Source organism: Schistocerca serialis, chromosome 5, assembly GCF_023864345.2.
Source record: "Schistocerca serialis cubense isolate TAMUIC-IGC-003099 chromosome 5, iqSchSeri2.2, whole genome shotgun sequence".
Lineage (NCBI taxonomy): Eukaryota > Metazoa > Arthropoda > Insecta > Orthoptera > Acrididae > Schistocerca > Schistocerca serialis.
Window position 1 is genome coordinate 399024683 of NC_064642.1, and position 18260 is coordinate 399042942.

The window sequence follows — 18260 nt, forward strand, 5'->3', positions numbered from 1 at the left end:
CTCTCTGATACATTTTCGCATCTGTTGGAGGCCGCTTTGGTAGTCAGCTAATAGGAAGCTTTCGCGTTTTAGAAGCGACGACGCGTTCCTTGTTTGTACGTCCTTCCGCCATTCTGTGTTCTGGTTTTGGTTAAAGTTCTGCTTGATTCGAGAGGAAGACTAGCTTTGTCTGATAGATGCGAGCTGTATTGGTGATCATTTCAATAATTATTCGTAGTGAATTTTAATCTACTGGATACTTAATTTCGGGAGTACATTCTAAATTTTTGCACAGTTTATTCGTCAGTACTCAGCACTTTGGCTTGCAGCAATATCTATCCGCATCGCGACATGGAACGTTGTGGGTTGCTAAAGCTGATTCTAGGGCTCTATATTGTCTTTTCATTCCGTGATACGGTAGATTCATAGTTATCATCCTCCCCTGAGTTAGAAGAGCTATTGTCTTGTATAAAATGCTCGTCGTGAAATTCACTTTTGTATTGTGTACACGGCATGCATGTTTTCTTGTAAATCAACGTACAGTCCTTTGGTATGTGTCCCAGGACGGACGTTCAATATGATGACAGGAACAGTCTAGTAAAAGAGGACTTCAAAACGCATAACATAAGAGCTATAAGCACTTCTTCATCTTCCATAACGTGAAACAAATCTGTTCCACTGCAAGCTCTTTGATTTCCGTATTTTGGGACGAGATCGCTCGTATTAATCACAACGAGAAAAATTGTTTAGTGAACATGGGCTCTGAAATATGTACCTTACGAACTAAAGGCACTTGTTCGGAGAAGAGATGTGTTTTACAGTAACGAAGAGGAACAGGGGTTTAGAGCCCATGTTTACTCGACATATTTATCTTGTTTTGCTATATACTACCACCTCTCAAACTATTGAAAGCAAAGAACATCTAATCTTTTCTGAATTATCTTCAGCCAAAGTAAGCCATTTCTTTGTAATTTATACACGACGCAGAGGCACGCTGCCACGCCACCGAGTTGCTATTACTTATTCATGCCAATTGCGGCGTGTGAATATCCTGATGCGTCAGAGCCAACTCACTGAATTATGTCTGTAATTGCAAATATAGTCTATAACCGTTTTCTCTTTGCACGAAATTACGTTTCAGTTACAGAAAAAATAAGTCCACTCCTCCCGTTATGGACGAATTCTACATTCTCTGTACATTGCAGTGTAATCTGGTTCTTCAGTAAGATATTAGTTGGAAATGATATTTATAACTTGTCATTAATATACAACAAGAACAGCATGGGTCTCATTACACTTCCCTGGGGCTCGTCTGAAATCACCTGTGTACCTGTCGATGATCCATTGTAAGTAGTCTGTTAGGTTCTTATATTGGCAACGCCACGTAGCGCTCTGTATGAAAATCACTGGCTGTGCTGTGTGCAGTCTTTGGCTAGTTTGCATTGTTGTCTGCCATTGTAGTGTTGGGCAGTGGCAGTTGGAGGTGAGCCGCCAGCAGTGGTGGATGTGGGGAGAGAGATGGCAGAGTTTTGAAATTTGTAAGACTGGATGTCATGAACTGCTATATATGTTATGACTATTAAGGTAACTACATTGTTTGTTCTCTATTAAAATCTTTCATTTGCTAACTATGCCTATCAGTACTTAGTGCCTTCCGTAGTTTGAATCATTTATTTAGCTGGCAGTAGTGGCGCTCGCTGTATTGCAGTAGTTCGAGTAATGAAGATTTTGTGAGGTAAGTGATTTGTGAAAGGTATAGGTTAATGTTACTCAGGGCCACTCCTTTGTAGGGATTACTGAAAGTCAGGTTGCGTTGCGCTAAAAAAAAAAAAAAAAAAATATTGTGTGTCAGTTTAAGCACAGTCATGTATAATTGTTCAAAGGGGACGTTTCACCATCACCCGATCTAATATGCTGCGTTATTCTGCAAACTGAAGCCTCTCTCATATGCATTGAGAGTCCTCCAGTTGAAGAGTCAAAACACCATAGTCTCAAGATGCTAAATTTCTTGTCACTCTACGGAACAGAGCGGGCCACCATAAACACATCTTAATAATTTCATGAGTGTGCTCTCATGTTCAGAGTTGGTCCTAACACTCATCTCGTAATTGTTGTTAACGATTTTGCGAACTAATTTTCCGAAGCAATTTACGTAATTCCACTGATGTAAGTATTGCGTTTCTTCCCTTCTGGCTGCCATGGTATGAGAATAACTAATTTTAAATTTAATTTTATTTTATAAACGAATTTCAATAAAACTTTCCTCAAGAACGCAGTTTCAAACGCTATTTGGGCGTTACATATTTCAGAAGAGACAGATTTGCGAATACGTTAATAAACCTGGTGTAATTGACTCCGATTCATACTTTTATCAGAAATCTGAGACATTAAAACGAGCTGACTGTGAGCTCATTAGACCCCACTTCCCTGTTTTTATCTCTTGCGTTTTTAAGTGTTATTACATAACATCAGCAGGTCAATTTCCTCATCAGAACCCCACTCCTGTTTAAGTTCCATGAGTCGAGTCATTGCTTCACAAGGAAATACTGCTCTTTGCTGACTAACAAAGAACACCTTGAGTGTGAAGTCGCAAGTTCAGTCTTTAGTAATGTTCTCTTGAAACTGTTATGTTAACAATTATGACAAGAAAAATATTAGCTGCTAATGACTCACCATGTTCATCAGCGTTTCGACAGGAAATGATGGTCCGGCAGGTCCAGAGATCAACCGTCTCTGGGATGAATGTCTCACACTTCACAAAATGTACATCGTCGACATTCGAGAAATGTTCAAAACAAGCCACCAACTTGGACCACGAACGTCGATTGGAAAACGACGCGCCACAGTGACCACAAACGTTATCACCATTAAGACCGATGGCTAACTCCTTGCGAATTATAAACCGTGCATGAAGTTCAGTTTAGTCCCCACTCTTGAAGAATGCATATAGCATCATATTGGTATAAAAGGATGATGAGAACTGATGGAAAGTGATCGCATGCAGCCGAATGCGAAACAGTATGTCGTGGAGCTTATCGCGAGCTATCCTTTAAGGTGTAGCTACAGATAGTGCGATAATATGTTTTATAGGCACGGAAAAAACAAATTTCCAGAGGCTGAATTTGTCCAGTGGTTGCAGGTGGAGTGAACTGCAATGTAACACCCTTTTTAGAAAGGACAGTTTGCTCTAAAGGAGTATGATTTTTACACCCAGACCAGGAATGAAACAAATGCAAGTCGTTTTGAACAGCTTTAGCCAAAGCAGTCCTCATAACATAGTTGCAGTTCCCTTATGCCAATTTTACCACTCTTGATTGCTGTGCCGTACATATTCCCTCTGCCTTGGAAGATCACGCACACTAGAAAGAATCGTTTGCGGGCATAGCACCTCTAACTTCTCGTAACGCAATAAATAATTCCCCAGCCAATTTGCCATCCAGATTAACAGTAGGCATAATTGTATACGAATGCGTTAAGGCACTGATGTTAGTTTTACATCTACATCTACATGGATATTCTGCAAATCACATTTAAGTGCCTGACAGAGGGTTCATTGAACCACCTTATTATTCTCTATTATTCCAATCTCACACAGCGCGCGGAAAGAACGAACACCTATATCTTTCCGTACGTGCTCTGATTTCCCTTGTTTTATCGTGGTGATCGCTTCTACCTAGGTAGATCGGTGTCAACAAAATATTTTCGCATTCGGAGGAAAAAGTTCGTGATCGGAATTTCGTGAGAAGAGTCTGTCGTAACGAAAAACGCCTTTGTTTTAATGATGACCATCCCAAGTCCTGTGTCGTTTCAGTGACATTCTCTCCACAATTTCGCGATAATACAGAACGTGCTGCTCTTCTTTGAACTTTTTAGATGTACTCCATCAATCCTATGTGGTAATCATCCCACACCACACAGCAGTATTCTAAAAGAGGACGGACAAGCGTAGTGTAGGCAGTCGCCTTAGTAGATCTGTTACATTCTCTATGTGTCCTTCCAATAAAACGCAGTCTTTAGTTAGCCTTTCCCACAATATTTTATGTGTGTTCCTTCCAGTTGAAGTTGTTCGTAATTGTAATACCTAGGTATTTAGTTGAATTTATGGCCTTTAGATTAGACTGATTTATCATGTAACTGAAGTTTAACGGATTCCTTTTACCACTCATGTGCATGACCTCTCACTTTTCGTTATTTAGGGTCCTGCCAATTTTCGCACCATACAGATATCTCTTCTAAATCGTTTTGCAATTTTTTTTTATCTTCTGGACTTTGCTATTCGATAAACGACAGCGTCATCTGCAAACAATCTAAGACGGCTGCTCAGATTGTCTCCCAAATCTTTTATATAGATACGGAACAGCAAAGGGCCTACAACAGTACCTTGGGGAACTCAAGAAATCACTTCTGTTTTATTCGATGACTTTCTGCAATAACTACGAACTGTGACCTCTCTGAGAGGAAGTCATGAATCCAGTCATACAACTGAGACGATATTCCATAAGCACCCAAGTTCATTACAATATGGTTGTGTGGTATTGTGTCAAAAGCTTTCTGGAAATCCAGAAATACGGATTCAATCTGAAATCCTTTGTCAGTAGCACTCAATACTTGTAAGTAGGCTCTTTAGGTTTTTGTATTGGTAACGCCACGTAGCGCTCTGTATGAATATCACTGGCTGTGCTGTGTGCAGTCTGTGGCTGGTTTGCATTGTTGTTGGCCATTGTAGTGTTGGGCAGCTGGATGTTAATAGCGCGTAGCGTTGCGCAGTTGAAGGTGAGCCGCCAGCAGTGGTGGATCTGGGGAAGTGAATGGCGGATTTTTGAGAGCGGATAATCTGGACGTGTGTCCATCAGAAACAGTACATTTGTAAGAATGGATGTCATGAACTGCTATATATATTATGACTATTAAGGTAAATACATTGTTATTATCTATCAAAATCTTTCATTTGCTAACTATGCCTATCAGTAGTTAGTGCCTTCAGTAGCTTGAATCTTTTATTTAGCTAGCAGTATTGGCGCTCGCTGTATTGCAGTAGTTTGAGTAACGAAGATTTTTGTGAGGTAAGTGATTTGTGAAACGTATAGGTTAATTTAGTCAGGGCCATTCTCTTGTAGGGATTATTGAAAGTCAGATTGCGTTGCGCAAAAAAATATTGTGTGCCAGTTTAAGCACAGTTATGTATAATTTTTCTAAGGGGACGTTTCATATGTCGACCGTTAGCCGAGGATACCTCACTGGAATCTTCTGATTTTTTTCTTGTAGTTCGTGTAATTAGTATAGCTATTGTTTATTGCTAGCGCGTAATTGTAGAGAGAACCTCCTTTATAGTTGCAGTCTTTCATTGTTGTACAGTAAAACAGTTGTGGCATGCATGTAGATTAAGTATTTCACAGTTGCGCTTGCAATTAACTAGATATTATTTTCAGTGCTATGTTAATGTGTTCTCTTACTTTTGCTCTTCAAATTGTGCTTTTCTGTGTTATCATGTGAAATATTGTGACAATAATGGCGTGTGAAAAACGTAACACTAGGCTCCAAAGCACACTGAGAAATAATAGTGACGACGAGCGTAGCTTATCAGCACCACTGTGGAATGAATTAACAGACATTCGAAGTAGTAATTTGGTAATTGTGCATAGGAAAATGGAACGGGCGGCAAATAATGGTGTAGACAGTGAAACAAGTAGTCAACAGGGAAGCATTATCGATCGATCGGTCGGCAACAGCTCGCCTCAGGAATCCGAAATGACAGAACACAATATTGCAAATACTGTAGACTCAGGTTTTGGGTCCTCACCGTTTTCTCAGAGTCAAGACATTTTCTGCTTGTCAAAATGTGAATGTTGCCAGTGAAAATGTAGTGCCAAAAAGCATAGAGAAACAGATTCCAGACACTAATACATTATTATTGCAATTAAGGCAACAAATGGAACAAAATCAGAGACAAACACAGCAAAAGCTTCAAAAGTTAGACACCATGCTTGAACAAACACGTAAAGATTTAACTACTGAGTTACATAACATTGAATCGAAATGTCAAAAAGTCTGTAATGACGTAAAAACACAAATTTGTGAGCATTTTCAACCTATTTTTTCGCGTCATGAAAATGCATTACAGAATCACGAAGCAGCCATAAAAGAACTGCAAATTATTGTTCATGAAAATCATGAGACCTTGCAAGCTAAAATTGACTCAGTTGCATCTACCGATTTGGTTATGCAACTTGCAAAAACTCAGGAAGACTTAAAGGACGCAGTAGATACTCTGAAAATTGGTTCAGAAAGACACATGGAGGAAATTAGTTCATTATCAGAGAAAGAAGTTGAACTTTCGGATCAGCTAAATAATTTATCAACGTAGGTAGATGATAATCTGAATGACACAAAACCGGTAGTCTTTAATGACACAGAAGAGTGCGAACAAATTAGGAAATTCAAACAAAATCAGAACCAAATTAATACGCAACACCAAAGAGAACTCCGGGAAGTACAAGATCAGCTGACACAGGTAATACAAGAATTACGTATTTCAGAGGGAAGAGGGACATAGAAATACGGACCAGCCACAAAATAATATCACGGGGTACTCTGGAAATTATGCACGAAATTGGCAAGGTACACCCAATTTTGAAATGGAACCACCGAAACGAAATAACAATGACCGATATGCGACTCGCCGACATGATGATTTTGACTATAAGCTGTTTATTACTACACGTAAATTCAAAACATTTAAGAATTCCGGTAACGACATTCATCCACAAGCGTGGCTTCATCAATTCTCTCATTGTTTCCCTCCCAACTGGTCATTAGAGGACAGATTATAATTTATGTGTGGCTATTTAGAGAATGAACCAGTTGAAAGAAGGCGATCGGTCATTCACGATTGCCACAGTGAAGGAGAATTTTATCATGCCTTCCTCTCAGCATATTGGTCTCAAGCTACATAAGACCAAGTAAAACATAGCATCATAATGATGAAACATTTCGAACAATCTGAATTCTCCAGTCTTGTGAAATATTTTGAAGACATGTTGCACAAGAATCAGTACCTGTCAAACCCATACAGCCCCTCAGAACTCATCCGCATTTTGCTTAATCAAATTGCCTGAACATTTATGACATATTATTTTGGCGGGACGTTACAAAGACGACATTGAAGCTTTTCAGGGACTGTTCAAGAACTGGAAATTGACACTGACAATCACGGGACGCGAAAACAGCAATGCAACAATTACAGGTCACATCCGTCACAATTACATGATGAAAGAAATAATAACTGCACACGACAAGGCTATTCTTACAACGCAAATCGTGACCAAAACAGACACCACCCATATGACAACCGTTGGCAGAATAATAGTTACAGAGAAAGATCGTATGTCCGTAGTAATGAATATGACAGAGACAATCAGAGAAACAGACAATATGGCAACCAGAACTATTATTATCACGGGAGACAGAATAACTTCAGACGCAACGGTCCACCGTGCAGTGATAATTCAGGGAGAAATTCTCCACCACTTAACCGACAAGAAAGAAACTATAGGAACTACCGACATGACGACAGACGATATAATCATAACGGCAGACCTTAATTTCATCAGAACTGGCGGGATTCAAACAGGGCAGGGCCCTCTCGACAAGTTGAATTTGTAGAAGTTGGGTCTCCTAATCCCAATAACGACGCATGCCAACAAAGAGACAGACAATAACTCGCACCGCAGTCAGCCACGTGCGCCGGCTGGCTCAGAGAAAAATAACATAGACGCTAACCTTGAGAAAATTTTAGCATTCCTTACCGGTGTATACCACATGATAATTGCGTTGAAGTTGAAACTCTGCGTACTAGGAAGAGTAAAAGATTGCACCACATCTCACATGTAAAACCGTTTATTGAGAGATAATCTGCTTTTTAACTTTGTCTTTGCCATAAAATTTTTCACTTCACATTACTAGTACAATTTGTCATACTGAGAAACTGTTAACATGCAACAATGTTTTGAAGTTAACTATCCAGTCTAGAACCTAGGGAACATATTTAGACAATATTTATGAGTGCATCGTTATAGTGAACAGACGACGCAGTGTTATTGTGTGTGTACATTCTTGTTTGTTAGTTGCACGATTACGTAACGACTATCAAGCTTACATACTTAGAACATATACTGCTAATGAGATTTTAATGCAACAATTTGGTTTACTTGAAAAGATACTCTTTATTTGAAGTACATTCGGTGAGATTAAAGATGACTTAGCCCTTGGTTTCTTTGACAGCTACACGATTATATCACGACGCTACTACTGTGTGACACAATTTACATTGTTGCTTTTGCGGAGTGTCTGTTTTATATCTGCGCAGTTTTTCTGAATAACGCCACGTAGCGCTCTGTATGAAAATCACTGGCTGTGCTGTGTGCAGTCTGTGGTTGGTTTGCATTGTTGTTGGCCATTGTAGTGTTGGGCAGCTGGATGTTAATAGCGCGTAGCGTTGCGCAGTTGGAGGTGAACCGCCAGCAGTGGTGGATGTGGGGAAGTGAGATGGCGGGTTTTTGAGAGTGGATAATCTGGACGTGTGTCCATCAGAAACAGTACATTTGTAAGAATGGATGTCATGAACTGCTATATATATTATGACTATTAAGGTAAATCCATTGTTTGTTCTCTATCAAAATCTTTCATTTGCTAAGTATGCCTATCAGCAGTTAGTGCCTTCAGTAGTTTGAATCTTTTATTTAGCTAGCAGTATTGGCGCTCGCTGTATTGCAGTAGTTTGAGTAACGAAGATTTTGTGAGGTAAGTGATTTGTGAAAAGTATAGGTTAATGTTACTCAGGGCCATTCTCTTGTAGGGATTATTGAAAGTCAGATTGCTTTGCGCTAAAAAATATTGTGTGTCAGTTTAAGCACAGTCATGTATAGTTTTTCTAGGGGGACGTTTCATACTTCATGATGTTAATACAACTCTCTTGGTACCTCTAATTTCCAGGGTTCCTTTCATATGCATTTCCGCTTCAGATCTCGATTGGTCGGAGTTGAAGACAAAGTCCTTACTGATCGATGGCACAAGGTTGTTCATCTGATCTACAAATTTTCTGACCGATTGCAGAGATTGCTGTACATCGTCAACTTTGTTTTGTTTGGTATATCGTTATCTTACGTCCTCCAATTCTGTAGCACTGTTTGAGATTAGGCAACCATCTACTGCATACCTTGAAATGACTATAATCTATGTCGCGCGCAGTTTGATGTGCATGTCGTAGCAGGTCAGTATCACGCACATCCTGTAAATTGTATCGAGTATCCTTGAAACGCGCAAACACCAGTTTTTGTAACAAGTGCACCTTATCGTCATCCCTTGGATATCCGTAGATTTTCTTACTCACTGCACAGTCATATTGCTGCGGATTTCCTCGAAATCTGTTCACAATTCTTTTTCTTACTATGCTACGGGTGATCTTCAGTGTACGTAATTATGTTTGGTACCCGCATCTTGGACAACGATTGTCCTTTATTACGTTTCACTGGAGAAAAGATTTGTGGCTCCATGTCCGACAAGGATGATAAACTATATGGCTCGATACCTGTTTCAGTATCATTTTCATTTAAGGACATATCGTCATCGCTGTACTCGTGTAGATTGTCCGCACAGTCGAGTGTGTACGATACCACACATTCCACTGACTGATCTTGCGAAAATGCTAATACAGAGTATTTCATCTGCAACTTCTTTCTCGCTCTGGCAAATTCCTTGGGATCCTTACTGACGAAATGTCAGTTTCGACAAATTTTGTTACAGATGTAATGCAACTGCGTGGTCTCTGGGTTTAGTTGATCTCGGGCATCCTGATGAGTTAATGCTAAAACAAGAATACATATGTCATCTATTGGGTATTCGGTGATGTTCTGAGCCGCAGTATTGTCGTTGATGCTCTCCGAAATACAACGATCACATGTGGTAGTTTTTGTCATCTACTGTGGGGCTGGAGAACATTCGTTTTGGACAGTCGGAATCAACAGAAAATTGCCATAGTCGGTACAAATGTTGGAATTAGTTTATGGAGTTATTCTGTTGTTTACATAGTTAATAGCCTTGTACTGGTCTCCTTTCCTGTAGTCGATTCAGAGCATCGGTCCCTAAAATGTGACTCCACCGCCCCATAGCGAATGTTGATTGTGATGGAAACATTGTTGACAACAGCTGGGTTTTGCTTGCTAGTCGTGATGGCACGAGCGGGTAAGTAATACTGGCCATTTGCAATTGCCTTAGTGTAAGAATTCTAAAAAGTCCTATCTAGATCTTTCTGTACTGAGATTTTGCGTATAACAAATTCTGAGCCATTTTTCTGTAATACTGCATACATGATCTGGCTAAGGTGTAATGCTCAGAATTACAATTTGCACATTTAACACAAGATACCTTACTACATTGAAGTGTATGGGAACTACCTCCTTGAGAACACTTGCCATGGTTCTTGCACTTGCAAGGCTACAGGGGATGTGTTGCCTAGAGGTATGGAAAGTGATCCTGTTAATCTTATGTAATCAATTGTTGCCAACCAAAATAATGATTTAGGAAGTCGTTACCTACAAAATTAAACAATAATAACAATTAATTCATTTTATTATACTGAAAGTGCACGATAAAACATCTGACAAAGACTGAAAAATCAATGGCAAGACTGCTTAAAAGGTCTGGGGTCTGATTCTAACAAACAAGCATCAGTATAAAACAGCTATAATCGCAAAGTTCTAACGTGATTGCCGGAATGTTAGTATTAAACGACAAACAACGCAACAGAAGTGTATACGTTTGCATCTGTGGCCGAGGTTGAAAGCATATTTATCTTAAAATCAGCAAGTAAGAAAGAAGCTTGACATAATTTAAACTCAGTAAAAGTGATCTGACTGTCCCTACGGTTCGTCTCACTATCGCGGCTAGATCTCACTTTAATAACCTGCAGGTGGAGACTGGTTGCGAAATCAGTCATTGGTAGCATCTGCTACTAAGTTCAATTCAGCCGTAAAAAATCCCCAGCTTATCTGCTCGGTGGAGCCTAGCTGCTCGGCTAGTGAAGGTGAGAAGAAGTAGTATGGTTGGAATGTCATATGATGGAGAAATTCCCTTACGGTGATTGACTTTGTATCAACTGCTTCCTAAAAGTTAGACTCATGTTTTCCCTTTTTCGTTCGTCACAACATTTTGATTGAGTAAACTTTGGACATTTCTAGTGCTGACCAGTAAAAAGGTGCCTTAATAGAAGCTGGTCCCCTTACCTGACCCTTCTGGCGGTTAACCAGTAGTACGCTCCCTGACACTTCAAGCTGAAAAACTGTCCTTCTCTCTTCTGTCTCTGTGTGAGGACAGTCAGGTGGGACCTCGGCAGCACAGTCGAGTTTCTCTCTTTAACTTCTAAATTATTTGTTTTAGCCGGTCCTGGCCGTTCTTCAATTGCCTTCAACATTTGTTTTCTGTAGTGCCTACATTAGGCGGCATCCATTGCTGTCATACATGGCCTAACTCACGAGTTTTTTCCTCTACTTGCTGATGTCATCTGTTGCGGGCGACGTTATTTTTCCCCTCTTTCCACATTCAGGTTGTTAAAAACAAACTCTCTCGGTGGTCTTACACTACAGGAGATCGTATCTATTATACGTAAGCTGGCCGAAGTGGCCGTGCGGTTCTAGGCGCTGCAGTCTGGAACCGCGAGAAGCTACGGTCGCAGGTTCGAATCCTGCCTGGGTCATGGATGTGTATGATGTCTTTAGGTTAGTTGGGTTTAACTAGTTCTAAGTTCTAGGGGACTAATGACCTCAGAAATAGGTTCCCATAGTGCTCAGAGCCATTTGAACAATTTTTTTATTATACGTAAACTGAAGGTGGAGGGGGTAGAGGGGAGAGAAGAAAGGAAAGGGAAGGAACTACTGATGTCAGCTGCATCGGGACTTCACGCGGAATCAGAGACGACGAGTTAAAATGTGGGGTGGACCAGGATTCGAACCCGGGATCTCCTGCTTAGGAGGCAGTTGCGTTAACCACTGCACCACCTGGACAGGATGCTCCTCACAATTGCAGTGACTATCTCGGTACGCCTCTCGGCCGAAAGAACAGCCACCGCGTGTTCATGTAATGTGATCGTATTTATTTTCTGACTTCTGGAGAGCGGCGTCCAGGGACGATACTTCATAGCAAGGCTGACTGACTAAGTGGCATTGATGTTAGCCTGTGTCGAGGAGTCTCTTCTGAAAATTCTGCCTAGAGGTGGCCTTCCCTATCAGCCTAGGTGACCATCTGTACCCATGCACTTTCAACTTTCTCAATGTGCCTTCACAGTCGCCTCTTAGATGTAAGAACAGTGTAATTCAGAATAAAAATGTAAACTACATTGAGTATTGGTAATCACTGATACAGATACAGATCTCGTTTATGGGCGAGACTAATTATTCGGAATTGATTGTTTTTATAATTCTGGTTTATATCAGTTACAGGACAATTTTGGGAGAAATCGTCCCGTGACACACTCTTTCTGATGTATCCGAAGCAGAGACCACTGAAGCATTGCCTTACACTGACGAAATATGTGGTGACACCTTGCATTGCATCCTGAGAATATTTTTTGGTAATTTGTGAGAATCGAACGCCCGCAAGCATGTATGAAAATAAATGACAGATGTTAGGTTATCTTGCATCAACATCCTGACAAATCGATGGACACTAACAGTAGGCACAGTTGACTGGACAGCAGATTTAATTCCCTGAACAACTGTACTTCAATCGACATTTTGGGGGCGAGCACAAATCAAACGTGTAGGAATATAAAAAAAATTGACAGTTTTCCCTATCATACGCTTACGCGCACTATGTTGCGAAATGTAGTGCACAGAACTACCGCCACTGGCGGCAACGAGTTCCTCCCCAGCACGTCCACTTTCACACTCTACGTGCCCCTGTCACCAGCAGAATACTGCACTGTAGAAAATAGTGCTTAGCGCCACCACCAGATGGCTGAAATGTAAAACAAGGAAGTCCTTTATTTGTATGACGATTTCATTGTTGTTGTGGTCTTCAGTCCAGAGACTGGTTTGATTCAGCTCTCCATGCTATTCTATCCTGTGCAAGCTTCTTCATCTCCCAGTACCTACTGCAACCTACATCCTTCTGAATCTGTTTAGGGTATTAATCTCTTGATCTCCTCCTACGATTTTTACCCTCCAAGCTGCCCTCCAATACTAAACTGGTGATCCCTTGATGTCCCAGAATATGTCCTACCCACCGATCCTTTCTTCTAGTCAAGTTGTGCCATAAATTTATCCTCTCTCCAATTCTGTTCAATACCTCCTCATTAGTTATGTGATCTACCCATCTAATCTTCAGCATTCTTCTACAGCACCACATTTCGAAAGCTTCTACTCTCTTCTTGTCTAAACTATTTATCGTCCACGTTTCACTTCCATACATGGCTACAAATACTTTCAGAAACGACTTGCTAACACTTAAATCAATACTCGATGTTAACAAATTTCTCTTCTTCAGAAACGATTTCCTTGCCATTGCCAGTCTACATTTTACGTCCTCTTTACTTCGACCGTCATCAGTTATTTTGCTACCCAAATAGCAAAACTCATTTACTACTTTAAGCCTCTCATTTCCTAATCTAATTCTCGCACCATCACCCGATTTAATTCGACTACATTCCATTATCCTCGTTTTACTTTTGTTGATGTTCATCTATGTACTGTGAGGGACGGGAAAAACCCACCGTGGTACAACAACAAAGTTAGGAAACTACTGCGAAAGCAAAGAGAGCTTCACTCCAAGTTTAAACGCAGCCAAAACCTCTCAGACAAACAGAAGCTAAACGATGTCAAAGTTAGCGTAAGGAGGGCTATGCGTGAAGCGTTCAGTGAATTCGAAAGTAAAATTCTATGTACCGACTTGACAGAAAATCCTAGGAAGTTCTGGTCTTACGTTAAATCAGTAAGTGGCTCGAAACAGCATATCCAGACACTCCGGGATGATGATGGCATTGAAACAGAGGATGACACGCGTAAAGATGAAATACTAAACACCTTTTTCCAAAGCTGTTTCACAGAGGAAGACCGCACTGCAGTTCCTTCTCTAAATCATCGCACAAACGAAAAAATGGCTGACATCGAAATAAGTGTTCAAGGAACAGAAAAGCAACTGTAATCACTCAACAGAGGAAAGTCCACTGGACCTGACGGGATACCAATTCGATTCTACGCAGAGTACGTGAAAGAACTTGCCCCCCTTCTAACAGCCGTGTACCGCAAGTCTCTAGAGGAACGGAAGGTTCCAAATGATTGGAAAAGAGCACAGGTAGTCCCAGTCTTCAAGAAGGGTCGTCGAGCAGATGCACAAAACTATAGACCTATATCTCTGACGTCGATCTGTTGTAGAATTTTAGAACATGTTTTTTGCTCGAGTATCATGTCGTTTTTGGAAACCCAGAATCTACTCTGTAGGAATCAACATGGATTCCGGAAACAGCGATCGTGTGAGACCCAACTCGCTTTATTTGTTCATGAGACCCAGAAAATATTAGATACAGGCTCCCAGGTAGACGCTATTTTCCTTGACTTCCGGAAGGCGTTCGATACAGTTCCGCACTGTCGCCTGATAAACAAAGTAAGAGCCTACGGAATATCAGACCAGCTGTGTGGCTGGATTGAAGAGTTTCTAGCAAACAGAACACAGCATGTTGTTACCAATGGAGAGACGTCTACAGACGTTAAAGTAACCAATGGCGTGCCACAGGGGAGTGTTATGGGACCATTGCTTTTCACAATATATATAAATGACCTAGTAGATAGTGTCGGAAGTTCCATGCGGCTTTTCGCGGATGATGCTGTAGTGTAAAGAGAAGTTGCAGCATTAGAAAATTGTAGCGAAATGCAAGAAGATCTGCAGCGGATAGGCACTTGGTGCAGGGAGTGGCAACTGTCCCTTAACATAGACAAATGTAATGTATTGCGAATATATAGAAAGAAGGATCCTTTATTGTATGATTATATGATAGCGGAACAAACACTGGTAGCAGTTACTTCTGTAAAATATCTGGGAGTATGCGTGCGGAACGATTTGAAGTGGAATGATCATATAAAATTAATTGTTGGTAAGGCGGGTACCAGGTTGAGATTCATTGGGAGAGTGCTTAGAAAATGTAGTCCATCAACAAAGGAGGTGGCTTACAAAACACTCGTTCGACCTATACTTGAGTATTGCTCATCAGTGTGGGATCCGTACCAGATCGGTTTGACGGAGGAGATAGAGAAGATCCAAAGAAGAGCAGCGCGTTTCGTCACAGAGTTATTTGGTAACCGTGATAGCGTTACGGAGATGTTTAATAAACTCAAGTGGCAGACTCTGCAAGAGAGGCGCTCTGCATCGCGGTGTAGATTGCTCGCCAGGTTTCGAGACGGTGCGTTTCTGGATGAGGTATCGAATATATTGCTTCCCCCTACTTATACCTCCCGAGGAGATCACGAATGTAAAATTAGAGAGATTAGAGCGCGCACGGAGGCTTTCAGACAGTCGTTCTTCCCGCGAACCATACGCGACTGGAACAGGAAAGGGAGGTAATGACAGTGGCACGTAAAGTGCCCTCCGCCACACACCGTTGGGTGGCTTGCGGAGTATAAATGTAGATGTAGTTGTAGATATGCTCCTTTCAAGACACTGTCCATTCCGTTCAGCTGCTCTTCCAGGTCCTTTGCTATCTCTGACAGAATTACAATGTCATCAGCAAGCCTCGCTGTTTTTATTTCTTCTCCATGGATTTTAATTCGTACTCCAAATTTTTCTTTTGTTTACTTTACTGCTTGCTCAATATACAGATTGAATAACATCGGGGAGAGGCTCTAACTCTGTGTCACTCCCTTCCCAGCCACTGCTTCCCTTTCATGCCCCTCGACTCTTATAACTGCCATCTGGTTTCTGCACAAATTGTAAATAGCCTTTCGCTCCCTGTATTTTACTCCTGCCACCTTCAGAATTTGAAAAAGAGTATTCGAGTCAACTTTGTCAAAAGCTTTCTCTAAGTCTACAAATGCTAGAAACGTTGTTTTGCCTTCCTTAATCTATTCTCTAAGATAAGTCGTAGGGCCAGTATTGCCTCACATGTTCCAACATTTTTACGGAATTCAAACTGATCTTCCCCGAGGTCGACTTCTACCAGTTTTTCCATTCGTTTGTAAAGAATTCGTGTTAGTATTTTGCAGCCGTGGCTTATTAAACTGATAGTTCGGTAATTTTCACATTTGTCAACACCTGCCTTCATATTAACGCGAATAGATGGCTGCACGGTTTAAAAACGCAACAGAGCCCTAACTTAATTATTTTTCACGCCTAAGACGTTGAGAACCTTTTCAAATGTCAGCAAAATACATCAGCAGCGCGAAAAATGCGACGTTTATATAGCTAGTTGAGGGGACGTTCGATCTTCAGACCACGATTTCATGCTGCCGCCAACATATTGCTGCACGGTGAAGAAAGCCAACAGAGATGTAAATTAATCATTATTCCACATCTAAGATGTTGGAAAAGTTCGAAAATTTCGGCAAAACACTCCAGCAGTGCAAAAAAGCACGATGTTTACATTGATAAATATGTAAAATGTACATTCGGTCTGTGCAGTTGCATTCCTGGAAACTGTGGCTTGAGAAAACAAAAACCTTTAATGATCTACGCTAGCACAAACACACGCACATACTCGGGGCAGGGGGTGCTTAACGCAAAATTTAAAACTGTAGTGAGTGGCGAGTGGTGGCAAGGTAGTCTCTCGACCAACCATGACCGGTCATTTTCAATCAGAGATGTCAAGAATGTGCTGGCCCTCCACATCGAGATGGGTGAGGACAGCGGAGGAAAGACGTGGTCTTGCGTTATCTTGCTGAAAAATAGTATCATGTGCACATCTAAGGTAGAACAAAAGCACTGGCCTTAACACATCTGAAATGTAATGGTTGTTGTCCAAATTACCGACTATGCGAGAGAGATGTGATCATGTCGTGTACCGCCGGCCAGTGTGGCCGAGCGGTTCTAGGCGCTTCAGTCAGGAACCGCGCGACCGCTACGGTCGCAGGTTTGAATCCTGCCTCGAGCATGGACATGTGTGATGTCCTTAGGTTAGTTCGGTTTAAGTAGTTCTAAGTTCTAAGGGACTGATGACCTCAGATGTTAAGTCCCATAGTGCTCAGAGCCATTTGCCATTTTTTTTTGTCGTGTACCCAGTTGCACCCTACACCATCACACCGCTGCTGCCGTATCATAGCGGCTGCAACAAAGGTCTCAATGATAAGTTTGTGGTGCTCCACACATCGTCGCACTGTCCGTGTGGATACGTGTCTTGCTGCAAACAAGCCCATTTCCTGATGGCAGGTACATTATATTGATGTAAGATTCTGCACGGCCGAGCAAACGACATGTCTGTTCTCAATGGAGCTAGTCGAATGGGGCTTTTGATGTACTTCACGGTATTTGGTATGGTCGTTAATAATCCGTACTCCCATGATAATAGTGGGATCCCCATCAATGCGACCAGAGATGTAGTGGAACGGTATACTGCAATCTTAGTTTGCGACGATCGTGCCACTGTCGAATTCCGACACGTTTCTCCTTCTCACACGAGGCATAACACAATATTCTCGCAAATAACTAACATTTAAACGTGATTTATGAGTGAGAAACTTGCAGCGTATTCTTATACTATATGCAGAATTACCACTTCAAGCGATTGCGCTGAAATACTAACCGCTTGCGTATCCAAATATGTAGCAGACCTTCACGTTACGCCACTTCGATGTTCGTTGCGTGCCGCCGTCGTGGTGTTGCAATCTCATAGGTGGAAATTTTCAAGATTTCTCGCCCATCTCTTTTATGAAACCTTAAATGGCTCTGTAGCTATGACTGTACAAGTAAATTTGAGAGCAGCGAATCTTTGACAGTAGACGTGGTTATCAAATTCGGTGACTGTTAAGTGCGAAAACTTGTGCTATTGCCGGACACGTGACCATCGAAATGCAGAGGTGATCACTCCCACTGCACATCCCTGCAGGCCGTGCGTAAAACACACGTGCGGGCTATTCCTGTAGTCGCGCATTGCGTCACCCGAGTATCGCGGGGGGCCATCGGCGAAAACTCTTGTCTGGTGCAACGAGAATGTAAATTAGCAGTTGATGGCAGTAGAAAATCCTCTTAGTCTGACGAGTCATATATTTTCGCTCTTTTTCGCGCCGGGCGTTAGCATATTTGAAAGG